Source organism: Lampetra fluviatilis, chromosome 60, assembly GCF_964198595.1.
Source record: "Lampetra fluviatilis chromosome 60, kcLamFluv1.1, whole genome shotgun sequence".
Classification (NCBI taxonomy): Eukaryota; Metazoa; Chordata; class Hyperoartia; order Petromyzontiformes; family Petromyzontidae; genus Lampetra; species Lampetra fluviatilis.
In genome coordinates this window covers 8,661,657-8,670,084 of record NC_136334.1, presented here as the reverse complement: position 1 = coordinate 8,670,084, position 8,428 = coordinate 8,661,657, and the positions used below count along the sequence as shown (strand labels likewise).

The 8,428-nt window shown below is 49.9% G+C and overlaps 1 long non-coding RNA gene across 1 annotated transcript; it reads right to left on the bottom strand.

Moving 5' to 3' along the window:
• Positions 1-3,168: 3,168 nt before the first annotated feature.
• LOC144950957 (uncharacterized) lies at positions 3,169-8,053 on the bottom strand. Its single transcript, XR_013640430.1, has 3 exons — positions 7,931-8,053; positions 5,669-5,741; positions 3,169-3,276 (listed from the first exon to the last, which is right to left on the bottom strand). It is a non-coding gene; the product is annotated as an uncharacterized LOC144950957 (long non-coding RNA).
• Positions 8,054-8,428: the final 375 nt, after the last annotated feature.

Here is an 8,428-nt window from a genome sequence, read left to right as displayed (position 1 = left end):
ATGCACGCAGGTACGATGACAGGCACGCGCACACACACAGGCACGCGCACACAGGCAGGCAGGCACGCACACACGCAGGCAGGCATGCACACACGCACGCACACACACACGCAGGCACGAAGACAGGCATGCAGACAGGCACGCACACACGCAGGCACACACGCAGGCATGCACACACACACGCAGGCACACGCACGCAGGTACGAAGACAGGCACGCACACACACAGGCACGCGCACGCAGGCAGGCAGGCATGCAGGCGAGCGAGCGGACGGCACGCGAACGAGGCGGCGAGAGACGTCACGCGAACGAGGAGGACGAAACAGGGGTGGAGGAGGGGGAGGTTGGGGCGTGCAAGTGGCACGCGTTGTAATACTGACGGGCAGGCGGTGACACAACCAAGAGTGGGGCCCCGGTGGCGGGCTGTGTAATACAAACGAGGCGATGCAACTGTAGGGGTGATACGCGCTGGCAGTAGGGATCGTGGGGCAGCGCGTGGTGATCGGCTGTGTAGTGGTGACACGCGCTGACAGTGATGGATCGTGTGGCAGCGCGTGGTGATTGGTTGTGTGCGCTGACACAAGCTGGGAAAAGGGATCGTGTGGCAGCGCGTGGTGATTGGTCAACTAGGGTGGGTGCTCACATCGAGGTCCGCATAGGCTACGTCTCCCCGGGAGCGGAGGACTATAAAAGGCGATGCGCGCGGGCGCTCGGGGAGTTGGTGACCAGTGAAGACGGAAGACGGAGCAGGAAGAGACAGGGCCCTGAGACCCCTAGTCCCGCTGTCCTTGTGTAATGCGGGCGTAAAGGGCTTGGCGGATGTGACGTCATGTGGGGAGGAGTCAGGGTCACGTGAGAGGGAGATGGTATAGCGGTGAGACAGGAAGAGATCGGGGCAGTCGGGCGAGGGAAGAGTGGAGACCGCGTTGGGTGGTCGCCGTGCCCTCAGCCTGGTGGCTGAGGGGCTCGGTGACAGCGCCAGCCAGCGGGATGGAAGAGAGTTGGTTGGAGACTGGACGAGGGTGAGGCCACGGAGGGCGGAAGCTGGGAGCAGCGACAGCAGCCGGAGAGGCTGCGTGTGGGAGACAGCAGCGAGGCTGCTAGGGGCTACAGCAGCCGGGGGCTGCAGAGCAAGAGGGCTACGGGAGCACCAGCAGCCGGAGGGGCTGCGTGTGGGGGAACAGCAGCAAGGCTGCTAAGGAGCTACGGGAGCGACGGAGACCAACAGCGGGGCTGTTGGCGGTGATGGGAGCGACAGCGAGGTCGGCACCGTGTGGAAGGAGCCAGATGAAGGACAGCCGTGTGGGAAACAGAAACGAACCCGAATAAAGGACACCAGACCAGATACTGTGGTCGAGTCCATTTATTACACTTGTAAGGGCCGGGACCCTGTGTGGCTCAGAGGCGGGACCTTGGGACCCGGGGCAGGACGTCCGTGTGAGGGCCGGGCTGCGGGACCCAGTGGTCGCGATCCATACCCAAGCTGGGGTGGGTCTGTAAGTTCCCCTGGAAGCTACGGGGCTGGAGAGCCCGTGTGTGTGTAGCCGGGTGGAACGTGTAGCGTGAGCTGTAGTGACCACACGTGTTATTGTGGCAAAGACAAGTGTTAATAAAGTGTGCTACCCATCAAGTGGTCTCCCACCGTAATTTACAATATTACAATAACATAGTGAATGCTTGGGAGCTTATTGGCTCTCGCTCCTGGTTAGAGATCTACCCAACACACAGGTCCACAAAGACTGGCCGCTCTTACCCTGCAGGTTGAACCTAGGAACTGAGTGTTCAACTTCACATTCTTGTCAATAGAGGCCTGTGACAAAGGTGCATCTATTGGAGCGGCATCGTCTAAGGCAGTGGTTCTTAACCTTGTTGGAGGTACTGAACCCCACCAGTTTCATATGCGCATTCACAGAACCCTTCTTAATTGGAATTTTTTTTTTTTCAAATTCAAAACATAGGTACATGTTTTACTGGTGCACAATCATGAGTCAGGTGTGTGTCTTAACCTCCGCCAAACCCCTGAGACTGACTCACCGAACCCCTGGGGTTCGATCGAACCCAGGTTAAGAACCACTGGTCTAAGGCTTACGCATCTCCCGGGTCTCCATTTGACTTTGTATTGTCTCGGAGGAAGTCAACCCAAACCTCCACTTCCACAAACTGCTGGGAGTCGCCTCGCTCTGCCTCACAGTCAGAATTCTCCTCCTGCTTCACGTTGCCTCCATCGATGTGAAGGTCCGATTTGGGAGTTGAATCTTCATCTTCACATTTTACCTTCACTTCTTCGCTCTTCACCATCACGTCTTCACATTTCACCTTCACCTCTTCATATTTCACCTTGATTTCTTTGAAAGTGTCCAAGCTGGGATTTTCTTCCGGTTCTTGTTTGATGAGGGATGGGCTCATTGCGGCACTTTGACTTTCACAAGCTGATTTCAGACTCCACTCCTGGTGGATTTTCTGATGCTTGTGTGTTCTCTGGTGTACATGAAGATGTGATGACTGTGCAAACGCCTTCCTGCACGGAGTGCACCTGAAGGGTTTCTCTCCCGTGTGTGTTCTCTGGTGTATTTTAAGATCAGATGACTGTGAAAACGCCTTCCCACACACACTGCACTTGAAGGGTTTCTCTCCCGTGTGTGTTTTCTGGTGTATTACAAGAGTAGATGAACGTGCAAACGCCTTCCCACATACACTGCACTTGAAGGGTTTCTCTCCCGTGTGTGTTCTCTGGTGTGCTACAAGATGAGCTGAAAGTGCAAACGCCTTCCCACACACACTGCACTTGAAGGGTTTTTCTCCCGTGTGTGTTCTCTGGTGTGCTACAAGATGAGCTGAAAGTGCAAACGTCTTCCCACACACACTGCACTTGAAGGGTTTTTCTACCGTGTGTGTTCTCTGGTGTGCTACAAGATGAGCTGAAAGTGCAAACGTCTTCCCACACACACTGCACTTGAAGGGTTTCTCTCCCGTGTGTGTTCTCTGGTGTGCTACAAGAGCAGATGAATCTGAAAACGCCTTCCCACACACACTGCACTTGAAGGGTTTTTCTCCCGCGTGTATTCTCTGGTGTTTTACAAGATGAGCTGAACGTGCAAACGCCCTCCCACACACACTGCACTTGAAGGGTTTCTCTCCTGTGTGAGTTCTCTGGTGCCGTGTCAAATTTCCAGGACGATCCGTGCTGTATGCACACCGGTCGCATTGTTGCCTTTTTGCACCGAGCTGCGCCGACTGCCTTTGCTCCATGAGACCACTTCTGCAGAGGCAGCGACAGCTGCAGACAGAAAAAGAAGAATATCCACACCATCTACACGTCAGTATCAAGGCACAGAGGAATGCATATATACACAGTCACACGTGACTTACACGTCTACACTTATTCATATATTTATGATATAGTAAAAAAAAGTGTCCCAAATTCATCACACGGTCTGTTATGGCACACAATGAGAGGGCAAATGGTCATAAAAATGCCTGGAAGCCCTCATATCTTCAAAATGAACGTTAACCCAAAACTCAGCACACAATTTCAGCTGTCTGGCTTCTAAATAAATGTTTATGAAAGCTAAATTCAGCTGACATAGCAAAGGGTGTTGAAAATAATACAATTTGTGTCATGCACAAATGCATAAATTAATGTTCAATCGCAACTTAGAGATGTGAAGCCAGGCACAGATGTCCTTGATTGCTGGGATGAGCAGTTCCGACTTCAGCTGCTGCACGTGTGTGCTGTGATCACTTCCTGACTCCATTCTTACAAAGAGTTCCAGAGGAAAACTAAAATAAACTACCGTTTTGATATAACCTCTGTGCTCAATAGAGTTAATAGACTTTACTGCAAATACAAACTTGACACTGTCACACACTCAGAGGTGGAGCCAGGATTTTCAGATAAGGGGGGGAAACCCCTCCAGCAATGAAAAATTACAGGAGTTGTTAGTAAGTAAGGAGTTGTTAGTGAGAAAGGAGTTGTTAGTAAGAAAGGACTTGTCCCTTGCTTTTCATTCGACGCGTGTGATCGTCATCGCGCTCGCTGAACGTGTTGATGCCTTCAGGAAAGAAAAATAGACTTTTGTATTTGGGGGGGGGGGGGGGGGGGGGGAATGACCATGACGTATGTGGCGTCAACCCGCATCACACCTGAGCTAAGCGCTCTGCAATGCTTACCCCCCTACCACATGGCTCTTCGCGCACCGTACTTCTACAGCTGCTCACAGCGTGCCGGGAGATTTTAGGTGGCGCTTCGCTCCTGGCCGATTAAGTCAATGGCTTCTCGGAGTTTCAATAAAAATCCGTGTGAAGAACGGGTACAACTGCCATCTTAAATATAAAGCAGAACTTACACCTGTTTGTTTGTGTGCAGCAGCAAAAACTCTCCAACGCTGAGCTCTGGCGTCATGAAATTTTCACAGCTTATGCTGTCTGGAATTTCTAAGCGAACGCCACGTCATTCCCTTCCCGAGTGGCAAACATCGACCTGACGTAGCAGTGGGTTCAGGTTGAATTTCCTTGAGTGAAAACATCCGATTTAGGTAAATTGAAGTGTTTCGGCTTCCTTCTTGCAAGCATCAATTTTTCAGGGTTTTTCATTGAATTATGAGGAAATATTAAATTAATCCAAGACAAGAATCCAAGTCCCGGGCAAAGCCGGGTATTGAAGCTAGTTATTAATAAACCCCAATGATCCTATCGAAATTAGGGATTTCTATCGGATCGTTGGGGGGGGGGGGCACGTGCCACCCCACCCCCACTGGCTCCACCACTGTCACACACTGTCACGGTTCACAGGTGGTGGTGTGTCCAGACCCACGCCTGGCCACCTTCACCTGCTCAGTATTAATGCTTCCTCACTCCACCAAGTAATTCATTGAGGATCAATCAACACAGCCGAGACTGCGTGTCTCTCTCTCCGCGTGGTCGTGTGGATTTCCTTCCCGATCCCCGGATTTCCCCTCCACATGTAGAGAGTGAACACCGCCACGCGTCTAGAGTGAACACCGCCACGCGTCTAGAGTGAACACCGCCACGCGTCTAGAGTGAACACCGCTACGCGTCTAGAGTGAACTCCGCCACGCGTCTAGAGTGAACTCCGCCACGCGTCTAGAGTGAACTCCGCCACGCGTCTAGAGTGAACTCCGCCACGCGTCTAGAGTGAACTCCGCCACACGTCTAGAGTGAACACCGCCACGCGTCTAGAGTGAACTCCACCACGCGTCTAGAGCGAACACCGCCACACGTCTAGAGCGAACACCGCCACGCGTCTAGAGTGAACACCGCCACACGTCCAGAGTGAACTCCGCCACGTGTCTTGAGTAAACACCGCCACGCGTCTAGAGTGAACATCGCCACGTGTCTTGAGTGAACACCGCCACGTGTCTTGAGTGAACACCGCCACACGTCCAGAGTGAACTCCGCCACACGTCCAGAGTGAACTCCGCCACGTGTCTAGAGTGAACTCCGCCACGTGTCTAGAGTGAACTCCGCCACGTGTCTAGAGTGAACTCCGCCACACGTCTAGAGTGAACACCATCACGTGTCTAGAGTGAACACCACCACGTGTCTAGAGTGAACTCCGCCACGCATCTAGAGTGAACACCGCCACGCGTCTAGAGTGAACACTGCCACGCGTCTAGAGTGAACACCGCCACGCTGTTGACGAGCCTCACCTTGTTGTTATTGTTGTTGTGGGCAAGTCGCTTCTGAAAACAAGAGCGGTATATCAGCTCAAGCGGGTGTGGCCTGGTAAAAAAAATGGAAAAAAAACCTATTAAACTTAGAGTCAGCTAACATAACAGTCAACACCCTACCTGGTTGATAACGTTCTTCCAAAGATTGCTCAATTTGAGAGAGAGACACGGAGACATATAGACAGACACATAAGCAGAGAGAGAGAGATGACACAAAGACACACAGAGAGAGACACAGATATAGACACACAGAGAGAGAGATGACACAGAGAGAGACACACATAGGCACACAGAGAAACAACGCCTCTGTGTTGAGGCCTTAAATAGAGAGAGGGGGGGTGGGTAGTGAAGGGGGTAGAGAAATTAGCATGTCAATGCAAGGCCGTAGCCATGAAGTCAACATTGGGGGAGACCAAATATTCCACGGGTCTGGGGTCCCCCCCCCCAGAAAAATATCTAAATTTGAAAACTATTTTCCTGCCATTTCCTCCCTAAAATATTTTTAAAAGTTCACTAACACATGGGATGGACTTTGTTTTATTTGATACAATAATGTCTAATAGTGTATTGTAATACATTGCTGTTTCTTTTTTACCTTTCTTGTTTCATAGTATGTAATGGCAGAGATTAGGGATTCATAAAGTACAACGCAATCCTATAAACAGGAATCTATGCATTGTTATATGAAGACAAGTCCAGATTTCGTGGCCAAGGTTTAGCAAATTGTTGTCTTTATTAACAGAGCATCACAATTATCATTTACAAATAATTTTACAGAAACATATTGGGGGGCATATTTGATTATTATACGTATTATAACATATTATAACATTATAATTATGACATATTATACGTATTATAACATTATAATTATTATACATTATAACATAATATTATACTTATTATAACATGTTATAATGACGGCCTTGTGTCAATGAGAGACTTGGAGGTTTGGAGACTGCACAGAGAGAGAGAGAGAGACACTTCATGTAATGCAACACAGAGAGTCGGTCAACACACCAACTCACGTACTCTTAGGTTTTTTCGGTAAAGTCACCACGTAGGTAAAAAATGAAATTAAAATTAATGAAAGTAAAGCTTAATAACCAGGCTACAGTCTGCATTATAGACTGCCAGTACACTCACCCAGCTTAATAACCAGGCTACAGTCTACGTTACTACGTTATAGACTGCCAGTACACTCACCCAGCTTAATAACCAGGCTACAGTCTATATTATAGACTGCCAGTACACTCACCCAGCTTAATAACCAGGCTACAGTCCACATTATAGACTGCCAGTACACTCACTTCAGTCCTCGGACTGGTTTACAGCAGCGTCCTGCATTGAGTTTTTATTGTAAGATTTCTGTTTCGGCCAATTAATGATGACGAGTGTTAATACAAGTGGGAGAAAACCGGAGCACCCGAGAAAAACCCACGCCATGTGCGTGGTGGCAACACTCTATCCCTGCACAGATGGAAACAGGTGGCAATTAATCCGCTGGCCAAAGGCTAGATTATGGACCGGGCCAGTGGGGCCAGTGCCCCGGGGCTGCCAGGGGGGGCCTCCAAGCCTCAGGCCGCTAGGTGTGTCGCCCAAGTCTTCCGAAGGAAGTTGAACGCCAGGGCCCTCAGTGCGCACAGCGCAAGCCGACCACTGGCCCCTGGGTGGTTATAGCGTGAGCTAACCACTAGGGCCCCCAGACCCCTCAGTGCTTACAATGTGAGGGCCCCTTAGACCATTTGGTGTTTAAAACGTAACCTGACAACTAGGGTCCCTGGGCCCCTCGACACCTACAGTGTGAGTGTCCCAGGGCCCCTCCACGCTTAAATCATGAGCTGACCACTAGGGCCCCCAGGCCCCTCGGTGCACACATCGAGCGTAACACCTGGGCCCCTTGGTACATACAGTGCATGCCTAAAACGAGAGCCTCTGGACAACCGAGCCACTGGTCGGCACGCTAAAATATAAAATATAAATTTTCAAATTTTCTTTGTGGATTTCACACCTGATGATGATTTCTTGTGTTGCAGTCGAAACGTCGTGAGAATTTTTATTGTTTTATATTTATATTATTTTATTATTACCAAGTTTGCAGTCGATACCACTTTGGGAAGTGGGTTAAAATTGAGTTACAAGAGTTGAGGATACAACAACAGACAGAGTGGGCTAATAGAAGGCGCGTAATAAAAAAAACCGAAAACAGGCTGGAACAACGAGGACGTCCAGAATAAGTACCTGCTCGATCGAGACCCAAACATTCCTCCTTGTAGACACGAGTGGTGTAACCATCATCTGCATCAGAACATCAAAAGGCCGCTGCACACGTCTCGATTATAAACGGCTTAGACTCCGCCCTCGGCCCCGCACCCCTTCTGGATATTCCAGAATGCCTTGCCCACAGGTGCAATTGACAGAACGGAATTGTACACCTAATGACATTGTCTACCAATCTCCTAGCGACACGCGCTACAGTGACTCATTCAATGTCAATAGACGTAATAATGCCATAAGAGGAATAGGCAGGGATTCTCCTGTAGATACAACTGGTTCTTCATGTTCTACAGATGTAGATGCCACTGGGTTTTGACGTTCTGCAGATGTAGATGCCACTGGTTCTTCACGTTCTGTAGATGTAAATGCCACTGGTTCTTCTCGTTCTGTAGATGTAGATACCACTGGTTCTTCTCGTTCTGTAGATGTAGATGCCACTGGTTCTTCATGTTCTGCAGATGA